This window comes from Gekko japonicus, unplaced genomic scaffold (assembly GCF_001447785.1).
Source record: "Gekko japonicus isolate JY-2015 unplaced genomic scaffold, Gekko_japonicus_V1.1 scaffold344, whole genome shotgun sequence".
Lineage (NCBI taxonomy): Eukaryota > Metazoa > Chordata > Lepidosauria > Squamata > Gekkonidae > Gekko > Gekko japonicus.
Genome location: NW_015174284.1, coordinates 168,663 through 191,825, shown reverse-complemented (window position 1 = coordinate 191,825; position 23,163 = coordinate 168,663). Strand labels below are relative to the sequence as shown.

General features: G+C 43.5%; 1 long non-coding RNA gene across 1 annotated transcript in view; it reads left to right on the top strand.

Moving 5' to 3' along the window:
* The window catches only part of LOC107121098, a 45,356-nt gene that overhangs the window by 20,254 nt on the left and 1,939 nt on the right, over window positions 1-23,163 (top strand). The window contains exons 2-3 of the long non-coding RNA XR_001482848.1: window positions 10,153-10,309; window positions 20,810-20,924. This is a non-coding gene — a long non-coding RNA (uncharacterized LOC107121098). The remainder of the gene's footprint in view (window positions 1-10,152; window positions 10,310-20,809; window positions 20,925-23,163) is intronic.

The following is a 23,163-nucleotide window of genomic DNA, read 5'->3' as shown; positions in this document are numbered from 1 at the left end:
TTTTCCATGTAGGTCCCACATTTCCTAGTATAGCTGTATTGGAAATCAAAATTAGCCTGTTTTGAGATTCAGCCTATCATTATAACCGACATATGGTGTTCTGGGATAGCAGGTGGAAACTCCAGATTCATAGTTGCAGGGCCTTAAAAGCACCTTGTTACTCATAAGTAGAAAGAGGAGCTTCCAGCCAGTACTTCTGTCATGTAATTACTTGCCCTGAAGAAATTGCTAAACAGCTTATTCACTTCATTTTAAATAGCTATTGGGCTTTAACTTAGTGTGTTAACTTTAATTTATGATAGGCCCTTTACAAAACCTGACCTAACCCCATTTCCCTAAATCATTCCAGACTCACAGAAAGTGTTTTTGGTTATAAAAATTAAAGATAATTTATTTTAAGAAGGAATAATTATTTTGTATGACAAGATTTTCCTAATTTTTCAAGATGGGTCCCAGCATGATTTTTGTTCTCTTCTTTCATTGCACTTTTGGCTTTGTTTTATTGCTTATCTTGGCTGTATTGTTGATAAAGAAATTTATTATATTTTACTATGATTTTTAGTGCATTTATACAAGCTACAGAGAAGACTTAAAAATTTACCAGATAATTGTGTGCACCAGATAATTGTGTGATTTATCTCTTGATGGATTTACCTCAACCATTTTCAAGTACTGCCTTTGTTGAAACTAACATTTGTATACTCTGCGAGAAGAGCTCTGAAAATATTAAAGAAAAATTGTTGAAAACCAATCCTGAACAGGATTTTTAAAAGAACACTCCCCTTACACACCATCTGCCATAGTGTCATTTTGGCCTGATTGGATTCGCCTTTGGCGATGCCAAACCAAAAGCTTGCTGTTTGTGGAGTACTGCATAGTTCTGTCCTCTCACATATGGTTTTTAATATCTGTATTAGGTCTGTAAATTAGATCATTCTTAGTTTTTGGGTATGGATGTTGTCGGTATGCTGATGATACCTAGTCTATATTTCATTAACTAAACATCATCTAGGTAGGGGGGCTACCAACTTCACAAACTCTTCATGGTTTGATACAGAATGTAAACAAACAAAAACATTATTACGTAATGTTTACAGACTCATGTCTCGCAGGCCCCAATCCTCCCACCAGAATATTTTAATCTCAAGAACCAACTGCACCAACTCATAAAAAAAAGAGATCCGACTATTTCCAAACCCGGTGGGATAAGTTATACCATGCTACAACTTTAAATAACTCAAAAAAAATTCTGTGCTATAGTATCTGGTGCATTTCATGCTAATGATCCTTCTATGTCTGCTATTTCCTCTCATGTTTGGTTTTTCCGATTTTTTAAATCAGGATTTTTTGTTCAGGATTGGTTTTCAACAATTTTTCCGATTTGTTTGATCAAGAACCATCCTGTACTGAGTCCCTAGCGCCATCCTGTACTGAGTCCCCAGCGCCCCTCTTAGTCGACCTACCCCCCTGTGTCAGCGGTTGAAGTCAAAGAACTTATCGTCCAATTGAAATCAGGGAAAGCCCCCAGCCCGGATGCCATTCCTCCAGAAATCTTAAAATTAGACCCGGACTGGTGGGCCTCTCTGCTCGCATCCTTGTTTACATCAATAGATAGGCATAATCCCATCGGCATGGTTGAACGCTATAGTGGTTCCGCTATGCAAAAAAGATGAACACACAAATCCTACCAATTATAGGCCGATTAGCCTATTATCTATCATAGGCAAATTATACTCTAAACACCTACTGGGTGAGCTTAACCTTTGGATGTTACAAGAAAAAATTCTAGGTCCCGAACAGCTGTGGTTCTGTAAAGGGAAGACCACCTTAGACCATTGTATTACTTTATCCCATCTTGTTGACATCCACACTGTGAGGAATAACCAGAAACGTTTTGCAGCCTTCTTGGACTTGAAAGGTGCATTCGACTCAGTCGATAGGGACCTCCTTTGGATAAAAGTAGAGACTCCTCCTGCTCATTAAACAACTTTACACTCTTAACACCTGCCAGATTAAATGCTTGCCAGCAGGCATCTTGACACCAAAGATTGCCACTAATAAGGGTGTTAAACAGGTATGCATCCTAGCCCCTTTCTTATTTAACATCTTTCTTAATGATCTTGCTGCTCAGCTCTCTGATATGGACTGCCACAGTCCCAAACTAGGCAAAATACATGTACCTTTACTACTCTATGCCGATGACACAGTGTTGCTATCCTATTCTAGAGTTGGTTTGAGATGTCTGTTGTCTTGCTGCATTACTTTTTTTACAAACAACAAGCTTCATCTGAATTATGATAAGTCCAAAATCGTAGTGTTCTCTAAAAAGTGGAGACTGTACAAATGGTCCATCAATGGTAAAGAGATGAAACAAGTCAAACATTACAAATATCTAGGTATTCATTTCCAATACAATGCAACTTGGGCCACCCATTGTAAATATGCGGTAAAGGCTGCTAGCATCAGCGCATCAGTTATAGCACTTTTAATTGTAAGGGCAACCAATTTGTGCCAGCTGCAATTAAAATTTTCAAGTCCAAAGTTAGTTCTCGGCTACTGTACGGTATTCCAATCTGGATTAGGTCCTTTGACTGTGCCATTGAACGAGTCCAATCCAAATTCTTGCGGAAAATCATGGCCTTGCCAAATTGTGTCTCAAATGCAGTCATATATTTTGGAACTGGCTCATCTTTGATTGAGACTTGTGCATGGCTTATGACATTTAAATATTGGCTTCGCCTACATTACAATGTCAAGCAAGGGAGCCTTATATATCACATGCTCTCAGACAGGGGTCATTTTGTAGAAAAAGAGCTAGGGGAACTCATTAGCATAACTCATTAGCATATGCCACACCCCCTGACATCAGGGGCCCGGCGGTGGACCTGCAAGGCCAGCGGGAGTGCGAGGAAGCCCCGCCAAGGCCCTCCCTGGCCCCAGGCAGGCAGGGGTGGGGAGAGGCGGGGAGGAAGCAACTTACCCTCCCTCTTCTCCTGCCTCCTCTTGGCTGAATGAGGGCTGGAAGCAGGGCGGCCGGAAGCAGGGGGCGGGGCTTCGTCATGTGCCCCGCCCCCTGCACCTCACCTGGGGGAACTGCGTTCCCCCGCGTTCCCCCCCGAAATGACCTCTGCTCTCGGAGCTCAGTGTATCAAACTGGTCAGCACACATCGAGAAACAAATCACAGCCTGACTGTGCTGATCCATGCAACTGTAAAGTTGTTGCTAGACTACTATAATTTCTTCTGTGTAGGGGTTGCCCTTAAATATTACTCAAAAACTTCAGCTGCTTCTCTTTAACTCAGAATCCCTGTTTATGTTGCCCTTTGCTGCTGCATTTCATCAGATTAAAATCAGGATGTTAGATACTGAGCGCCAGAAATTATACAGCCTAGCAAATAAAACCTGCTCCACCTTGAACTTTGAGATCCCCCTAACTACAGGGAAGATGGCCTCATATTTATCCTCTCTGCAGGTCCCGCAACAAAGTAGAGCATTTACCCTGGCCAGGTGTAATGCTATGCCATTTTATATGGCAGATTTAACAAGGTTTTGCATTCAACCAGATACTGCCCCTGCAGAAAGAAATGTGTGGAATCTATTTCACATGTTCTCCTGCATTGTAATCTGTATGTGGACTTAAGGGATATCTATCTACATTCTATCCTAACCAGTATGGCGGATTGTTCTGATGCACTCAAGGTCCACAGACTTTTAAAAGATCTCGGTCCCGACATCACTGAGAAGGTGGCTAAATTTCTCTGTTTAGCTTTAAAGCTGCACCAAAGGTTCCTAGAGACATAACATCCTCATCAGCTCCTAATTGCACAATATCGAATCATAGATTTTTATAGGTGTTTTAACTGTTTCCTAAAATTGTATAATTTGTACTGTTAATTTATGCCAATAAAGGCTAACTTGAAACTAAACATCAAGAAATAGCAGTCCAAGGCCAGTTCGTAGATGCTTTGTTTGGAATAGCTAAGGGACAATTAGTGAAAACTGAGTCCAGACAACCGATGTAATGCTGGTTGGCAAGCCTGATGTCCTTGGAGGAATTTCTGTGCCTACTCTGGATGGGGAAAGGCTGTCTCTTGTAGAAGTCAAGAGTGTGGGTGTGTGTTTTTAGACCCAGTCTTCTTGAAGAAGCAGACTAATATTGTTGCTAAATTTTTCTTCATTTAGTTTCCCCTTGTTCGTTTGTTTTTAAAAATGTATTTTGGAGTCAGCCTGACTGTGCTGATCCATGCAACTGTAAAGTTGTTGCTAGACTACTATAATTTCTTCTGTGTAGGGGTTGCCCTTAAATATTACTCAAAAACTTCAGCTGCTTCTCTTTAACTCAGTATTTTTGAACCATTCCCCTAACTGGCTGGAGAGAGAAAAAAAACATCCTGTTATTTAGCACCAGGTACTAGTAGTTCAAAAGCAAGAAATTGCAAGTAGATAAATAGGTACCACTTCGGTGGGAAGGTAACAGCGTTCTGTGTGCCTCGGAGTCTAGTCATGCCGGCCACATGACCACAGAAATGTCTTTGGACAGCCCTAGAGTTGGATTCGACTGGCTTTTCGAGCAAGGGAAACCTTTACCTTTACTAGTATTTATCTCCATACCATGAAAAACTCAATTATCCATTTCTGCACATTAAGCCTGTATTTAAAGGGGCAGGACATTTTCCCTCAAGCCTGTTGGCAACCCTAGTCTTGCAAAGAGTAGCCAGTTACAGCTGTCTGATGAATAGGCCTATATGTTGAATAGTTTGGAGAATAATAAACTTAGATTAATCAGGGAAAAAAATCCAATTGAAATTTTTGAAAAATTTACATACATTTTGTAACAGTTCATCAGCTTAAAATAATTAACAATTAAAGGCTGAATGAGTTGTATTTTCTGCATTTGTTGCAATCATTTCTATTTGCATGCAGTTATTAAAATAGCTGATGCATTGGTCTATTAATCCAAGATAAAACATAGGGATCTTTCATAAAGTGATTATGCTGTTTTGTATTATTACATGACATGAATACAAACTGTAAACAAGCAAATACTGTGACTAAGTGTGTAGGTGGGGGGGTTCATTTTACAGTCTTCAAAGTCTTACGTGGGACCAATCCTTGTTCTTGAGTGTTTTGGACTAGCTAATGAAGAAGATTTTGAGGGTGGCATAGGGATAGTTTGTTGTCACGTGACTTTATTACTTATATTGCTATCCTAAACAGAGTTGCATGCTTCTAAGTACACCAAAGTTGATGGACTTAGAAGGTGTAACACTGCTGAGGCTTGCACTGTTAATTACTATGATTATAAGCTGAAGTTCTCATGTGATGAAAGCTGTTAGCTTGCAGTATGAAATAGCTATTCGGCTGTTAGCAGAGTAGCGGCCATGTAGAAAGGATCTTAGAAATAGGTCCACAAGCTCTGAAGTGGTTATTTGAACGTATGAGTTTGTATACTTGGAATATAGGCTGAGATCCAGCCAGATTTTTTGCTCAATCTCACTCAGTTCTTCTCCTTTCAACACCGATCCAACACATCTTTTGTACATGCGGGTCCCAGTGATTGTTAGCATTGCCTTTTTGGGTTTTCAAAGGGGACCTTTACTCCCTTTCTCTCACCAGGAGAAAAGCTGCTGAATCAAATCCTTAGAGTATTGGTCAGTGTTTCCCAGATCTAGAATAGTGAAGGCACACATTCTTCCTGATTTAAAGTTGGAATGGTTTAGTTATACTTGGTGCAGAGATGTAGCAAACTCTGCTGCTAGAAGAGACTGGTAGGAGGCAAGATGAGAGCAGTGAGTTATCATGGATGGATATGCTGCCTTTAGAGGAGCTCTTAATCATTTCATTAATTTGTTTCTCATAGCACACAGTTTAAGAATTACTGGTTAAGTATTTCACTGAGTCAGACTGACAAGCCAACTTAAGCCAGCAGTGCCCACCTTTTCTGGCAGAGATTCTCCAAGGTTTTGAGCAGATGGCTTCTTTTCTGGAGATGCAAAAGGTCCTCATTTATGGAAAGTCTGGTGTGAGCTACCAGCTATGGTTCCTTCCTGAAGTTATAAATGTACTGACCTCCTGTTCTACAGTAGGGTGAGCATCAATGCTGCACAAACCAAACTTCCAAACATGCAGGAAGCCTATGAGAGGTACATCACCAAACATACCATTTAACACCTGTGACTTCAGCATGGACATGTGCCTTGTTGGGAAGGTTGACACTATTTCATCTTTGGAAGCCTTTCGCTCTTGAAAGCAAAAAACAGTCATTCTTAAATGGTGAATGTCAGCAACTAGCGTGTTGATTTTGTACCTGTTTTGTTTTGTTTTTCAAGCCCAGTTTTGTTTCTTAAATTTTTTTTAAAAAAACAAAGACTAAGCTGAAAGATGGAACAGAATCTCTCGGAGAAAAAACCAGCCATCGCCCAGACTGCAGACTTCGATGTTATGGGTGCCTTAGACTGGAAAGACGGCATTGCCACCTTGCCGGGTAGCAACATACAAGTAAGGAAAAAGGGGATTAGGGTAAACAAAGCCCCTAACTTAGTAGCATGTTACATTACCAAATGTATCTATGCCAATAAAGGTTGACTGACTGACATTACAAAATGTTCTTTTGTCAGGGTAGAGAAAAGGCATGCTGTGAAATGTATTGACCCTGTGATGTGAATTGCAGCCACGGTAATAAAAGCAAACTGAGATTGGAGTTGCTAGATTTCTAAACCTCATATCTGGGGTTTCTGGAGATGAGATCAGCTAAGAAACATAACTTAACTTTCTCTGCATAAAAACAGACTAGGGTTATGCATTTTCAACCACACAAAATCACTTTACTTAGAAGACAAATCCAAGTGGAAGTAGTTGTTGAGGCAGAGGATGCCATTTGTTAGTTTGCTCTTAAGGTTGAGGATTGAATATTTGACTAGTCAAAAAAGATTTGGTCCGATATTGTCAAATAAGTGATAAATATTTTATTACAACAGCAAAAAGGATACTTAAATCATCAACAGGTTTGATTCATACTAATTGCTATAATTACTTAACTAACTGACATTGTGAAACAGTGGGCTAGATCCAGAATGTTCAGCTTGCAGAAGGGAACTTTCTGCCTCCTCCTGCAGTATACCACACCTGCCCCACCCAACACTTGTTCTCCTCAAGGGTCAGAGTATCTCTGGTACTGGATGTAGTTGTCAAAGTTGGCAGTGGGAGGGGGGAAATTAAGAAAATCCCATCTCGCGTTCAAACAGTTGGAAGACATGTACTTTGGCTGATGAAAAAAAGGTTTTTTTTAAAAATGCAATGAATGTCTTTAATTTGTAATGAAATTTGATAAGGTTTTTATATAAAATTATGCATCAGGTAGCAGAAGTGGCTAGAGATGACTCCCCCCCCCCCCCCGATGCTGAAACTTACAGGCACACAGTGGAATTGATGAGAAGTGAATGCAGAGCACCCAAAGTATAACTGTGAACTTCATTACACACAATGTAGCTATGGCCCCTAGTTATGCTGACTTTAAAGGGGGATTAGATGCATTCACACAAGTTGCGTTCATCAGTGATAGTTACCGACAGTGACTAAGTGGATTTCTTCATGTTCATAGACAAAAAACCTTTTAAGTACCAGTGCTGGGGTTGGGGTTAACAGCAAGAGAAGGCTTTAGCTTCCACATGCTGCTTGTGGGCTTTCCAAGGCATTTGGTTGGCCACTGTGTGAAACAGGATGCTGGACTAAATGAACTATTGGCTTGCTCCACAATGGCTGCTCTTAGATTCTATATATGTGAATGATTCACTGATCAGTTTTTCTCCTTGGCTGCCACCTGTGCAATGGCATATGTGGCTTTGTGGGATAGCGCTATTTAGCCTTGGTCAGTTGACAACATTTGATGGATCAGTTCACTTGTGTGCCATCTCTATTGGACTGCCAAGCAATAGCTATGGATATTATTTTAGAGTGCAATAACTAGAAACAAAACATACCATCAAGGCCCTAGCCCCATGTTTCATTGAGGTTCTGTGTGTACATCTGGATATGTGGTGCTAAGGATTCGAAGCTGGTGACCACAACTAACAGCAGGTGATCATAGAATAATCTGTGGCTGGTTGGACTGTCCAGAAGTGCTGGACTGAAGACTGAAATTACAGTGAATCTATAATGTCATTTGTAAAAATAATTTCAAGTGGGTAGCTGTGTTTGTCTGTAGCAGTAGAACAAAATTTGAATTCCAACTTTCATGATTTGAGTTCCAGCTATCACGAGTCAAAGCTCACTTCATCTAAGTATGTGACAAGGTGGGCTTTGCCTTGCAAAAAGATTATACCCTGAAACATTTTGTTGGTCTTTTTAAGGTGTTACTGGATGCAAATTTAGTTCTAAATGTCATGTGACGGCCATCACATTGAAGATAGTTTGTTGGAACATCCGTTCTTAAATGCAGACTTTTTTGAACGAGCTATGCTCGGGCAAAGGGCCCATTTAGTCCAGCATCCAGGTCACTCTCCTAGGAGTAAGGCCCATTGAATAAAATGGGACTTGTTTCTGTGTAGAACTGTTTAGGATTGCCCTCCAGTTTCTTACAATGGCCATCAAGGTGCTTCTGGGAAGCTTGAGAACAACAGCTGTCCTCTGATGTTGTCTCCTGTCAGCTGGTTTTTAGCGGCATATTGATTTGGAACATGAAATTCCTTTTGATCACTAACCTTAGCCCCATCTGCTAATAGGATGTTACTTACATTAAAAAATTTTCATCACTTAAATCCTCCCCCCTCCAGATTATTGTATAATATTAAAGGGTTTTGATACAGGTTATCCTGAGAATCAATAGTGTCTCCTCAGAGGCAGAGTACATTTTCCTCACCCAGATCTTTTCCTCCAGTTCACTGATCTGGGTTAGATATAATTAAATTATATCACCTTTTTTATAGCAGTTAACAATTGATGATCCTAAAAGTCACCACTCTGTCATCAGAGTAATTTCTGATCACTGTTGCCTGATCTTTAAATGGTCAGTGTAAAAGGAACAACGTCAATGCATTGTCAACATGAAATCCTGGCCAATACAATATTTAATATACTTCTGTTTTTAATGTTGTATCATAACTGCACTGAGATTCATATTGTAACCTTTCTATGGAAAATCTACCTGTGTGTTTTTAAGGAACACTTGACATACATGTTTTAATTCTATTGTTGTTTTTCCATTTATTAAGCAAAATGTACTTGAGACTATAATTATTGATAAACAGGCTGGCTGGGCTGCATTTTTGCTCTTACTGAAATCAAAATGATGCCTTGTTGTCATGCAATTGCCTTACAAACCACACAATTATAACAATATTTAGTGTTTTTTCAAAGTGCTTAAGATTACTTAAATGCCACACAAACGCTCGCTTACTTTTCAAGTGTCCTTTAGTCTCTAAGGCCTCAAACATTTATGTCTTTTGAAATCTTTTTCTGCCTTCCTTAGCTGCTAAGCCTCTCAATACCTAAAGAGCTATTTATTTGCTCCTGCCATGGATGTGCTGGGGGCATGATCCAGTCACAGTGAAGCACTTTCAAGGCTTGTTGATTTCAGAGGATGAGGGGTGCAATCCTCTGTTCAGTTGACAACAGTGGTTTCTAACAAACATGCACAGGATTGAGCTGCATCTCTCCCACACTTAAGCCAGTGGTCTTAACGTGCTTCAGTTTGACTGGATTGTTCAAAGAAGTTGGAACTAATAGTTTGAATTTTGTCAAATAGGGGTTAAGTATTATAAGGGGGCTTGGGGGAAGCCTAGAATGGATGTTTCCTTTATTAGGATTTTGATCTTGACTGATTCTAGTCTTACTACCATTACGTTTGTGAAGAACCCTGAATGTGTGTGTACTCATTCCTAATTATGCTTGTAAAAATTTTGATTCATGTTATCCCAGTGGTCGCTTTTTGCACAAACCCTAAAGTTGATCAACTCTTTTCATCTTGGTCCATGGTGTCCTAGCCGTTGCTGCCATCAGTGTGTTCAGTGCTGTTTCTTTGTCAGTCCTGCCTTTCAGTCTTAATCTACCTGTTTTGTTGTTAACTTTTTTTTTACTTTATTGTTCTTTGAAACCCTGTTTGCAGCTGTTGGATGCATGTTTACTTCATTTTCTTTTCTTTCCTTCCCCCTGCAGTTTCGATTAAGTGAGTTTGGTACACTGGAGATCATTACAGAAGCTGAAGCAAAAGCTACAAAAAGTCTCTCTGCCTCAGCTGTAACTACCAATTCAGCCATCCTTAATGCATCTACCTCTTCTGCTTCCAGCGCCATAACTACACACAATTCTGACGGTGAGCCTTAAGCTGAGGGAAGAAATACGTAATGGAAAAAGAGGTTGAGGCTGATGTGTTTTTTAAAAATATATATAGAAGAGAGGATTGGATTTATACCCCACCCTTCACTACCCAAAGGAGTCTCAGAGCTGCTTACAATATCTTTTCCCTTCCCCTCCCCACAACAGACACCCTGGTAGGTAGGTGGGACTGAGAGAGCTCTTTTGAGAACTGCTCTTTCCAGAACAGTTCTGAGAGAACTGTGACTGACCCAAGGTCATGCCAGCAGCTGCCTGTGGAGGAGTGGGGAATCAACCCGGGTACTCCCAGATTAGAGTCCACGGTCCTAACCACTACACCAGACTAACCGCTACACACATGTAACTCTAGTTCCCATGATATGTGATTGGTATGAACTGTGTTCCATGACCTGGATAGATCTTGTTAGCTCTTGGAAGCTAACTAAGGAGTGTCAGCCCTGGTTAGCATTTGGGTGGGAAACCTTCAAGGAATTCCAGAGTTGGTACACAGAGGTAGGCAATGGCAAGCCACTTTTGTTTGTCTCTTGCCTTGAAAACCCTGTGGGGTCACAATAAATCTGCTGCAAGTTGACAGCATAAAAAAAAAGTACTGTCACATAGCTGTGCTGGTTTGATTCTCCAATAATCTTTAGTTATCTGAACGTAGCTAATTCTTCATTAGTGTTAATATCAGCTGCATTTCATACTGATCTTTAGGGACAGACACAGTAAGGGCCACTTTGATTTTCTAAGTGTTGTGGTTCAATAATTAAGACAACATTCCCTCTGCCAAGAGAACCACTGATGTTCTTATTAAAAAAAATGTTTTTTGTCTTCTTTGACCCATCATCTTGTGCCAAATTTCATCAAGAAGAGAGATCTTGAGCAAGATAGATTGTTTCTAACACCCTTGCTGGGGCAGGATTTTTCCTGCTGCTATGGAATGCCTTAAATAAGACCTCTTGTTAGCAATCTTCAGTTTTTTCGGTAGAAAAAGCTGAGAACTTTCTCTTGTTCCTAATGATCAGGATTTCTTACGATAGTTCTATAGATTGTAATACTTGCACATATTGCTGCATGTACAGCTAAACAAATCTGGAATGGATATACCATAGTTTTCAAAACATTCACATGTCTGTGTTGGATCCCCAAGCATCGAGAATAAATCCACGTTTTGAAGAAAAGCAAAATTTATTTCAAAGCATTGGAAAGACACTCAAACACGTTCTTTGTTAGAACTGACTACAAACGGTTAGGGCAAACAAGATAAAGGGATTTGAACCAGGTACAGGACCAATGGGGCACTTTCCCGCTGGCGGGTGAAAGGAAACGGGTACGCGCTCATTCCCTGAGAACCAAGCTATCTCCAGACATAATACAGGTGCAGTTCCCAGGCTCTAAAAGCAACAAGCTGGCAGTAAAGCATACTCCCCCAATACATCCTCCAGTTGTTAGGCTTAGGCATTACAGCAGAGTAAAATACAGGCGTACAGGCAGGGGGGGGGGTTTGAGCAACTGTACAGAGATACAACCAACACAGAACACCATGGCAGCTTGCTGACAGTCTGTTAGCGTGTATGTTCTTCACCTGTTTCTCAGGCACTCCCTAACTTTTATGATGGAGATATGATCTCTGTCTGTGTCTATTCCAGAGAAGTACAACCATGCTGGTGAAGGTAGGAGCACTGTTTTGATGTGGATGGGGCTCAATCTTCTTCGTGGTCTCTGTGCATCACACCCTTGGGATAGTCTGCGCCTGCGGTGACCTTCTTCGGTATCGTTAGCAAGCAAAAAGGGATTTTCGCACCCATTCCCTGGTCACGCGCCGGGCTCCACTGCGCATGACCAAGGAGGGGCATGCAGATCCCGCCAGTTCTTTTCTGACCGCCGCGCTGGTAGGATGCCTTGCTTCGGTCGGTAAAGTATTTGCCTTTGGCCTTGTCTTTTCTTGCGTTAGTTAGCATTTTTCTTTATTTTTCCTTTAGTTAGAGCTTTTTCTTTCGGGTCCAACTTTTGGAAAGAAGGTTTTCCTCTCCGCCGGCTTATGGCCGCGCGGTGGGGCTTCTTTAAATGGTGCAAGTCCTGTGGACTTAAGATTTCCCCCTACGACAGACACTCTTGTTGTTTATTGTGCCTTGGGGAATCACACTGTGTTTCTTCGTGCCCTCATTGCAAAAGTTTTTCTAATCAAACGCGAAAAAATAGAGCGGCTCGGCTACATAGGGCACTCATGGAGAAAGCCCTTTCGCCACAATCTACTTCTCCTCTGGAGACGTCTGGGCATGCTTCGATGTCTACAACAACTTCGGACGTTCCTCTTCCCACTTCAGGAACTTCGACATCGACTGTCTTCATCGATGTATCGACACCGAAATGGTCGGTATCGACCCACAAGTCCAATATCCCTGTACCTTCCAAGATCCGGAAGCAGGGGTCAGATATTGCCATACCTTCCAAGATCCGGAAGCTAGGCACAGGCACAAAAGAGAAGCATAAAAAGCATAAGAAAGGCTCTAAGACCCAGCCTCTTCTAATAGCTTCTACTGTGTCTGCTAGTCAAGGTCATGCTCCAGTGTCAAGTCCTTCTGAACACACTCGGCCTGTCGACTCCGATCATGATTTTGATCTCACTCAACCGGCACCGTTGTCAGACATCGACCTTTCCGGCCATCAGTCTCTCTCATGTTCGCCATCGCACAGCATCGAGGATCAACACCGACCACAACCTTCGCCTCCCTTAACTTGGGATCAGCGCCAGTGGCGGTACCTTTATGGTAACTATCCTTATCCACCAACGATGCCATGGGCACTTCCCCCACCCCACCCTCCAGTGGATTGGGATCGTCAGTCGGTGTCATCCAGAATCTCTCAGTACTGAGAATCAGCATTGGGGTCAAGGACTTAGAAGCTGACGCACAAGCCGCTTCCAGCTCTGCCTCCGCCACCGATTCCACCGATACCGACGGAAGTACCATCGGTACCGATAATGCCTGTTCCCTTTTCCGAGCCTTCGGGGGATTCCTCTAGCTCTGATGAACTCTCTAATCCAGCAGATGATGCTGACCTCCCATCACCCCCTCCGGATGTTGAGGCCGATCTCCCCATTTCACCTTCAGAGGATGTCAAGTCGTATGGTGATTTTATCCAACGGATGGCATTGGACCTCTCCATGACCCCCACTCTGGTATCTCAATTGGTCGATGACACCGTTTTCGATATTATGCAGTCCAGCACGCCGTCTTCAGTGGCACTGCCCATGACTAAAGTTATGTTAAAGACGACAAAAGATTTGTGGGATCATCCTTCTTCAGTACCCGTGTCCAATAAACGTTTGGGTCACATGTACAGGATCCAAGAGACAGGGGCCGAATTTTTATTTACTCACCCCAAACCAAACTCTCTTGTGGTCACCTCCTCCACCAAGGGAAAATCGAGTCGTTCTACTCCTTCAGAGAAAGAAGGAAAAAAGATTGATTCCATGGGAAGAAAATTTTATACTGTAGGGGCGATGGGCATCAAGACTTCCAATTATGCTGCATGCATGGGACATTACCAATTTAATCTTTGGAAACGTATGTCAGAGTTTTTATCACACCTTCCTAGAGAATTCTGTTCCCAAGCCAAAGGGATTCAGAATGAAGGTATGATTCTGGCTAGGCATCAGATTAGTGCTGCTAAGCACACTTTGGATTCAGCAGCCAAGACTCTCACGCATGGCTCTGTTCTTCGTCACTCCCCTATGATACTAGATCCACTGTGGAAGATCTCCCTTTCGAGGGTGTTGGTCTATTCAGTTCAACCACCGATGCCGTAAAAGCATTAAGACGTCTCGTAGCCTTGGGATTTCACCATCACCCAAATACACCAAGCCTAAACAATGGTCTCGACAGTCGTGGTCGCATAGATCATCCTCCTCAAAATCACCTATCGAGCAACATTGGCAGAGACCATCCAACTCCCAACCTCGCTCTTTTGGGAACAAGCCAAGATTCGCGCACTCTGTGCACCATAAGCAGAAGTCTTCTAAGAACCCTAAACAGGGCCTTTGACTCCCTCCCCAGTCCAGCAACTCGTCTTGCCCCGTTCCTCGAAGCCTGGCAAACGATATCCACAGACAGATGGGTATTTTCAGTAATCAAAAATGGTTATCTAATCGAGTTTCTTCAGGTTCCCCTCTTCTCCCACTTTGTCCGAACACCTGTATCACCCGTCCTTCTTCAAGAAGTTCAGTCTCTCACCACAAAGAACGCCATAGAACCCGTTCCAGCTTCAGAACACCATCAAGGTTTTTACTCTCGGTATTTCACAGTTCTGAAAAAGGATGGAGGCCTCCGTCCAATTATGGACCTCAGATTTTTAAACCAGTTTATCATTTACAAGAAATTTCGAATGACCACTCTTGAAAACATCCTGCCACTACTGTCACCAGGTGCATGGATGGTCACTCTAGACTTGAAGGATGCGTACTTCCATGTGTCCATTCACCCGTCACACAGACGTTTCCTCAGATTCGCCGTCGGGGATGCGCATTACCAGTTCAAGGCCCTTCCCTTTGGACTTTCCACCGCCCCGAGGGTCTTTACAAAGGTGATGGTCGTCATAGTGGCACATCTTCGTCTCCATGGAGTACAGGTGTTCCCGTATATAGATGACTGGTTGCGGAGTGCAAGGACACACTTCTTCTCCACATTGACCTCACCCTGTCGACTCTTGCGTCCCTGGGCGTTCTAGTGAACCTCCAAAAATCCATGCTTCTGCCAGCGACTCGGGTACAATTCATTGGAGCCATCACCGACTCAGTAGACACGCGAGCCTATTTGCCTCCTCAGAGAGCGGAATCTCTTCATCACGAGATTCAATTACTGTTCCAATCAAGCCAAACCTCGGCAGTTCGCATTCAAAGGTTGCTGGGGCTCATGGCTGCCACCACTTCGGTCCTCACATGTGCCCGGCTTCGCATGCGTACACTACAACTGTGGTTCCTCAAAAGATTCAAACCCCAGTGTCATCCCCAGGACCTGTCTATGACAATGCCTCCTTCCATTCTTCACTCCCTTCGATGGTGGCTATCCGAGGACAATCTATCGGCAGGAGCTCGATTCCAGATTCCCGCTGCAACGGTATCAATCACCACGGACGCCTCATCATGGGGATGGGGCGCTCACCTGGACGGGATGTGTGTAGGGGCACAGTGGAACGATCAGTTTGCGAACCGTCACATCAACTATTTGGAGCTTTTAGCGGTGCATTATGCCCTCAGGTCGTTTCGGCGTGCAGTGGAAGGAAATGTGGTTATGATTTTTACAGACAACACGACTACAATGTCTTATCTCAATCATCAAGGGGGCACGGTGTCCAGAGCGCTTTGCCGATTAGCCTTAAGCATCTCGGAGGACTGCCTCCATTGGAACTCGGTTCTTCGGGCGGCTCATCTGCCGGGAATACTGAACATCCGTGCGGACTTCTTGAGCAGAGGAGGTGCGACAGAGCACAAATGGGAACTCAATTGGAGGTACCTCTTACCTATTTTCAACCGCTGGGGTCATCCAGAGGTGGATGTCTTCGCGACACGCCACAATGCGAAGTGTCGTCTGTTTTGTTCCAGGGCGGGGATCGACCCTTTGTCCATGGGGGACGGTCTTCTAATATCCTGGACACCTCATTTTGTGTTTGTCTTCCCCCCGCTTCCGCTTATTCACCGGGTCCTCATCAAAATCCAGCAGGAAAAACCTCGTTGCCTCCTGGTGACTCCGTGGTGGCCCCGTCAACACTGTTTTCCTCTGCTACTTCATCTGTCCAAGGGCTCCTTCCTTCACTTCCCTCGGGTGCCGGATCTTCTTCTGGCCCAACAGGGCCAGATTTTACATCACGATCCCCTGAGCTTCAAACTCACAGTCTGGAACATACTCTTTTTGTGATTAGTGACAGGATAGATGACGTCCTTCTCAATTGTTGTAAACCTTCCACGAGGGCTTCGTATGATGGGAAGTGGTCTAAATTTCTGGAGTATTTAGTCTCCCTCAAATTGCCTCCTCCCCCGTCTGATTTGAGGTCAATTTTTGGTTTCATTTTGTCCAGGTTTGACATGGGACTCAGTTTTTCCTCTGCCAAGGTCTATTTAGCTGCGGTGTCAGCGCAGTTTTCAGTTTTTTCTCACCCACAGACAAAGAAGTTCTGTAAAGGCCTCATCCAGCTTTATCCTCCTTGTCGTGAACCCACTCTGGCATGGGACCTGGCTTTAGTCCTCACTTTTTTGACTGGTCGGCCCTTTGAACCTTTGGCCACTTGTAGTCTAAAGCTGTTGTCTTTGAAAACGGCATTTTTGGTAGCCATTACTTCTGCTCGTAGAGTGAGTGAATTGTCTGCGCTTAGATGTGACCCCCCGTAATTGAGTGTTTCCCCTCAAGGGGTCTCGTTGGCTTTGGGCATTTCCTTTTTGCCCAAAGTTGTGTCAGAGTTTCATTTGCGTACTGACATAGTTCTTCCTACATTTTTTTCGTCTCCCTCCAGTGAGGAAGAATGCAGATTGCACTCTCTGGATGTTAAGAGGGCGCTCTTATTTTATTTGGGCAGAACCAAGCCTTTCCGTAAGTCTCCAGCGCTGTTTATCTCTCACAGTTTGCCTTCCCAAGGGAAGAAGCTTTCCTCACAGCGTTTATCCAAGTGGATTGTGGAGACTATTAAACTTTGTTATTCAATGGCACAGAAGCCGCTCCCAGGACAGCTTCGAGCTCCTTCCACGCGGGCAGTGGCAACGTCTACAGCTTTCCTGCGAGGTGCATCGCTGGAAGACATCTGTAACGCCGCGACTTGGGCTACACCTCTCACCTTTGTGAAGCATTACGCCCTTGATGTACGGTTCAGTCGGCGTACGGCTGTGGGTCGAGTGGTGTTTCAGTCAGCACAGATATAGGGCCTTGGCCCCTCCTCCAGGTAAGCGTTTTACTGCTTGATAATCTCCCAAGGGTATGATGCACAGAGACCACGAAGAAGATAGACAGGTTGCTTACCTGTAACTGATGATCTTCGAGTGGTCATCTGTGCATTCACACCACCCGCCCTCCTTCCCCTCTGCTCTCACCCCTTCATCTTATCCTTTGAAGGCTGTGGGGTGGCAGTCAGAAGGAACCGGTGGGATCTGCGTGCCCCTCCTTGGTCATGCGCAGTGGAGCCCGGCGCGTGACCAGGGAATGGGCACGAAAATCCCTTTTTGCTTGCTAACGATACCGAAGAAGGTCAGTGCAGGCGCAGAGGTGTCCAAGGTGTCCGATTCCCCATTCATTCAAAGTAAATCCACGTTTGATGAACAAAGTAGAATTTATTAAAAGAGATGGTTAGATCCGGAACACAATCATTGTTAGTAATGACTACAAAAGTCCAAGGGAAACATAATAAAGGAACTTGAACCGAGACAGGACCAATGGGCCCAATTCCCGCTGGCGGGAGTGTGATAAGTCTTAGTGCCCATTCCTTGGGAACACAACGGTTCATACTACATAAACACTAGTTCAGTTCTCAGGCTTCAGAATACATGATAAGGAGAGCAAGCCATAACTCCTTCCCACCTCCAGCTGGATGACCTTTAGCAGTTCCGCAGTATGCTAGCAACAGAAAGTAAACACCTACACAAGAGGCAACTGGAGGGGGGATGAACCTAGTACAGTATACCATGCAGAATAAAACATACAACATAATGGCAGCTTGCTGACACTATCCCAAGGGTGTGAATGCACAGATGACCACTCGAAGATCATCAGTTACAGGTAAGCAACCTGTCTTATTCTGACTTTAACCAGAGGAAATTACCTGCATTGACAATTTCATATTTTAATTATTATTCTTTGCCTTTACATCTATAAGATCAATATGAAGATAGAACTTCAGTCTAGTGCAGTTTTGACTCTCTTTTTATCATATGCACATTGACTATTAAGAGGTTATTGTTTTCTTCTACTGTATGATTGTATGGTTATGATCTTTGTTCTTCACTCAGGGGTGGCCAAATTGTGGCTCAGGAGCCACATGTGGCTCTTTCACACATATTGTGGGTCTCCCAGCAGGGCAGCTGGGAAAGCTAAATATCATTAGCAAACAAATATCATTGGACAAATAAATATCTTTATAAATATCGGCTTTTACTGCTTTTGTTATTATTTTGGCAGTCTCGTTTAATGTTAATAAAAAGCAAATTTGCATATTTCCTAGTAAAAAACACGTAATACTTCTTCATGTCTTGCGGATCTCAGACATCTGATGTTTATTCTATGTGGCTCTGACATTAAGCAAGTTTGGCCATCCCCGTCTTCACTCAAGCTGGAGAAGATATCAGAAGGATATTGAAACAAGTTTGCACCCAGGATCTTATCATATTATCCTGTCTATCTCACTGTTCATGTTCATATAATTGTGGATCCGTATTACTGTATTGCAGATAGATCTGATAAACTAATATTATAGTTTTGGTTCATACATCACCATAGTCTTCCATCTGGTATTTTTATATTCCATATACCTTTTGTTGATGTTCCTGCCTTCACACTAACCCTGTGTGGTTAGTGAAAGACCACCCAGTAACAAGGTAGAGCTCTCGGTATTCTCCAGGGATTCTTCAGTTATGCAGAAAAATATGACTATACATTAACAAAAAGAACAAACTCCCTTATAAAACATCCCGATGAGGACTAAATGTGCTCTAGAAGAGATGGATTGTTGAGAGCAGCTGAGCATGAGGTAGAGGAAACTTATGGGAATGGAGAGAAATTCCTCCCCTGCCAGGATTCCTCATGGGATTCTAACCTTGCTGAGAGAGAATACAGAACAGAAAACCTTTATTGGCATAACACAGATAAACAAGAACAAAGGCAAAATTTAAGGGATAGTACTAAAACAACGTCAACCAGTATTCCCAATATCTCAAAATACAAAGCAATCCTAACATGGTTTACGAGATTTACAAAGAACTACTCTTGACTTCCATACATAAGTCAAAAATTCAGCGACAGATAGTGTTATTGCTGGACTTTTGTCTGTTAGAAAGAAATTTAAATCCCTATCCAGAAAATCTCTCTGCACAGGGAGAAGTGGGCGAATCAAAACATTTTGCATAGCGAAATATTTAGGACAACGAAAGAGAATATGGGTGATAGAATCAGGTTCCCCAAGATTACAGTTACAAAGTCTATCCTTGTACGGCACACCCCTGTATCTACCGAAGACCACTACTGAGGGGAAAAGGTTGAACCTTGCAAGCATAAAAACCCTCCTAAAAACTGGAATTGTCAAATTAGCGATATATGGTACCATGGAGGTATGCAAGGGGAGGAGGGGTAATGAATAGGGAGAACAAACTCCAAGACTACCAGCATTAATGATCTGTGCCTCTATATCCCAAATTCTCCTCCTTACCACCTGCAAGATTGCTACCTCACCACAGTTATAGAGGGGTTCCAGATCAATACCTAGGGTACCCACCTTTTTCACTATGGCCTGTGACCACTCTGATGTATAGGGGTCAGCTAAAAGTTGGACCATTAGGCTAGCAGGAGGAGATCGAAAATGGAGCCGAAGCCAATATTTGATCGTAATGATCCAAGCCCGAGATTCTATCAAGTGGAGACCCAGTTCCTTATAAAGGGCAAAAAGTGACACTGAGTTGGAAACACCAAGAATCCTGCGCAGAAAAGTGGAGTAGATGCTCTCAACTCTCCTAGTAAAAGACTGAATCCAGATAGGAGAGAGAGAATACAGAACTTACTGTTACTGCAGGAGGAGCTTAAGGTGTGCAAAAATAAGCACAATTTTTAATATAAAATCACAATTCATTTAAATTTATAACGCCTGCGTAATTTTGTTATAATTGAAAAGCTGGGGAGGGGTTTAAGTGAGCTGTTAGGCTTTATCATAATTGGAAGAAGTTAAATCCACGTAAGACAGTTAATAAGGCCATGTATATGGTTTTCATCTTATGTTTAAATCGCTCTTTCCATTCTCGAATGCAGTCTTAGGAGATATTTCTATTTAATGATGTGCTTAGAAAATATCTTTTATGCCAGAATAAATTTGTTTGCCTTTCACAAGATACTATCGCTTTTGCCGCAACTAACCTCCCTGCCATTTGTTAATATTGATGGATGTGTCACTTCCATGGTATAGACCTCTACAGCCATTATCCTTTTTTTAATAAAATCTCAGATGTCATATTTTTATAGCCACCGAAATTTTGGGGCATTGTGGAGAAAGTATTGCTAACTGGACATTTTAGTGCCTTTGCAGATAAAAAGTGTCTCCATAATTAAACTATCACAGAGGCTTCAGATGTTTGTGCCTCATGTGAGAATCACGTGGTGATTAACTCCCTTGCAGGAGTTCATGAGGTTCTGTTAATGGGAGATAATAAAAGGCATTGTAGTGTTCCTAACATAAAATGTGCTCCTGTGTACTTTAGTTTTGAATTCATCATTGCTAATCTCTCATCCCCCCCCCCCCCCGTTTTTTGCAGCACCCCCAGAAAATATTCCCAGATCTGAGTTCCAGACCTGTGAAAGTCTCAAGCTTTCTGGGCAAATGGATGGCTTTGAGAATCCCCGTTCTTGCCCTCAGGAGCATAAAGACAGGTGATAACTTTGTTCTTCCTACTTTTGTTTTGGTTTGAACTATATTTTGTTGCACTTCAAATATCATATTAGCATCTGACAAATGTTTTGCCAGAGGTACCCGTGGATATTTTTGCTCTGGAATATTTTTCTAAGTGTCAGTGTAGGACTTGCAGCCCAAACTATTCTGACTGAGCTGCCTTTAAAACTGAAGAGAATTCAGACTTCAGATACTTTCCCCCAACCTCTCTGCAAATTTTTCTGTGGGAGATTATTACTGAAAAGTTGTCTTCAGTTCCAACATCCATATTTTTAAAAAGGATATTGGAAAACTGAAGTGAGGGTACAAGCAGTAACTATGCAGGTGATATAATAACATGGCTTTTGCTGATGGATGTCAGTGTTCTCTGTCTACTAAAAGAAAATATCCAAGAGACTGCTGGGTAACAGCATCTAAATATTCTCATAAAGGAATAAGTGAATTCAGAGTAGAAGCTGGGCTTACGTTTTTGAAAGGGATGAAGTAATTTCCCCCATCAGCGGCGGGAAGCCAGAGGTGGAAACCAGGAGTCTAGGTTCATTGTGACTTTCAGAATTAATTCTGCATGCTTTCGCCACATCTTCAGAAGGAAGATCACCATAGTTTCAGATCACTGTAATCATACGAAAAGAGCACTCTAGTTATCTGAGTTATTAGATTACCCAAATATTTTGAAGGCTGCTTAAGTAAACAATGAGCTAAAATATTTCTTTATAACTTCTAACTACATATGGTGTGTGTTGCCATCTCGAGTGTTTCCCACAAGGCCTTTTGTACTCTAAGTTATGGTACTCAGTGAAATGTTGAGGCTGCCTATGTAAATTGGGAGGGAAGATAGCACACCTAAGAAACTCAAAGCAAAATGTGAGGCTTTTCACTCAAATAGGGAGTGTGTATTCCCATCTGCTTTGCATAAACTTTCCTTTGACAACTGGTCTCAGCCAAAAAATGAAAATGTTTTCAGTTTCTCTGTGAAACATAGGCGTAATCTTCGTGGGGGCAGCAGGGCGTCAGCCTTCCTCCCCGAAATTTTTAGGAAGGTGCTCAGCCTTCCCCGGGGGCAGGGGTCTTTTGGCGCCGGAGCCTGGCTCCGGCAGCCCAGGAGTGAACAAAATGGCGGTGGCGGCAAGCCCTGCTCCCAAGCGAATTCACTCTAAAATCGGGCTGCCTATGCAGCGCGACTACTCCCCTTCTCCAGGGCTATTTTTGGGGCGGAACAGTGTTCTGGCTGACTTCCGAGCCGGCCCGCCCCTTCCTTTCCCTCCCCACCCCAAAAGTGGCTGTGTTCCCTAAAAGCCAAACAGAAGCTGTGGAGCACATGTCAGTTAGCGGATGAAAGGGGCTCCTTCCAGCCAGCCCCGCCCCGCCTGCGCGCCCCGCCCACCCTTCCCCAGGAGGCAAAAAGTTCCCGCCGCTGGGCAACAAGTTTGGCGGTGAAGACCGCTCTGCAGCTGGCCGAGAGCGAACCCTTTCCCTGCTGGGCCTCCCTCCGGGCGGGGGGGGGGAGCAGCTGGGATCCCCGGAGAGGGATGTTGCCGCCATCCTCCTCCTCCTCCAGCCAGCTTTGCAGAGCTGCCAGGGGAAGGGAGAGAGAAGGAGGGAGGGTGCCCATTTGGAGGAGACTGGTCAGCAGCACTGAGATTCATTGGGCGCCAGGAGAACAGGTATTACGTATGGGAGCCACCTGCCTTTCCTTCGCGCGCACTGCCTTGCCTCTGGAGAACTGGCAGGCAAACGCCAATGGGCCGCCTATCAGGAGGGATTCCCCCCCCTTTCCCTCTGGTGGAATATTACGAAAGCAACTTCTCCATGGGGTTTCTAAGGGGCTGCTGGAGGCAACACCAAAGGAACCCCTGGGCAGCCTTCTCTCATTTCAGGCTGCTCCTTACCGGGGAGGGGGGCGGCGGTGGCAAGTGGTATGGTAACCCTAACACACACACACACACACCAACTGAAGGTTGCATCCGATCAAATGGGGTCCAAACCTTGAGTCCCAGTAATACTGCCTCAGTATTGATGGTGCAGTAGGAATCCCTGCCAGGTTCTCATGTGCGAGGAAAGGAGGCGGCAGAGCCCGGCGGTGGCAGAATGGGCCGCGCTACTTCCAAGTGTAGGTGGAGAATCAAGGAGGATCTCCTTTTGCAATGGTTCCCTATGCGGGGGGGGGGGGGATCCCTGCAAAACACCACAGCAGCAGCGCAGCACATAAAGCGAAGGTGT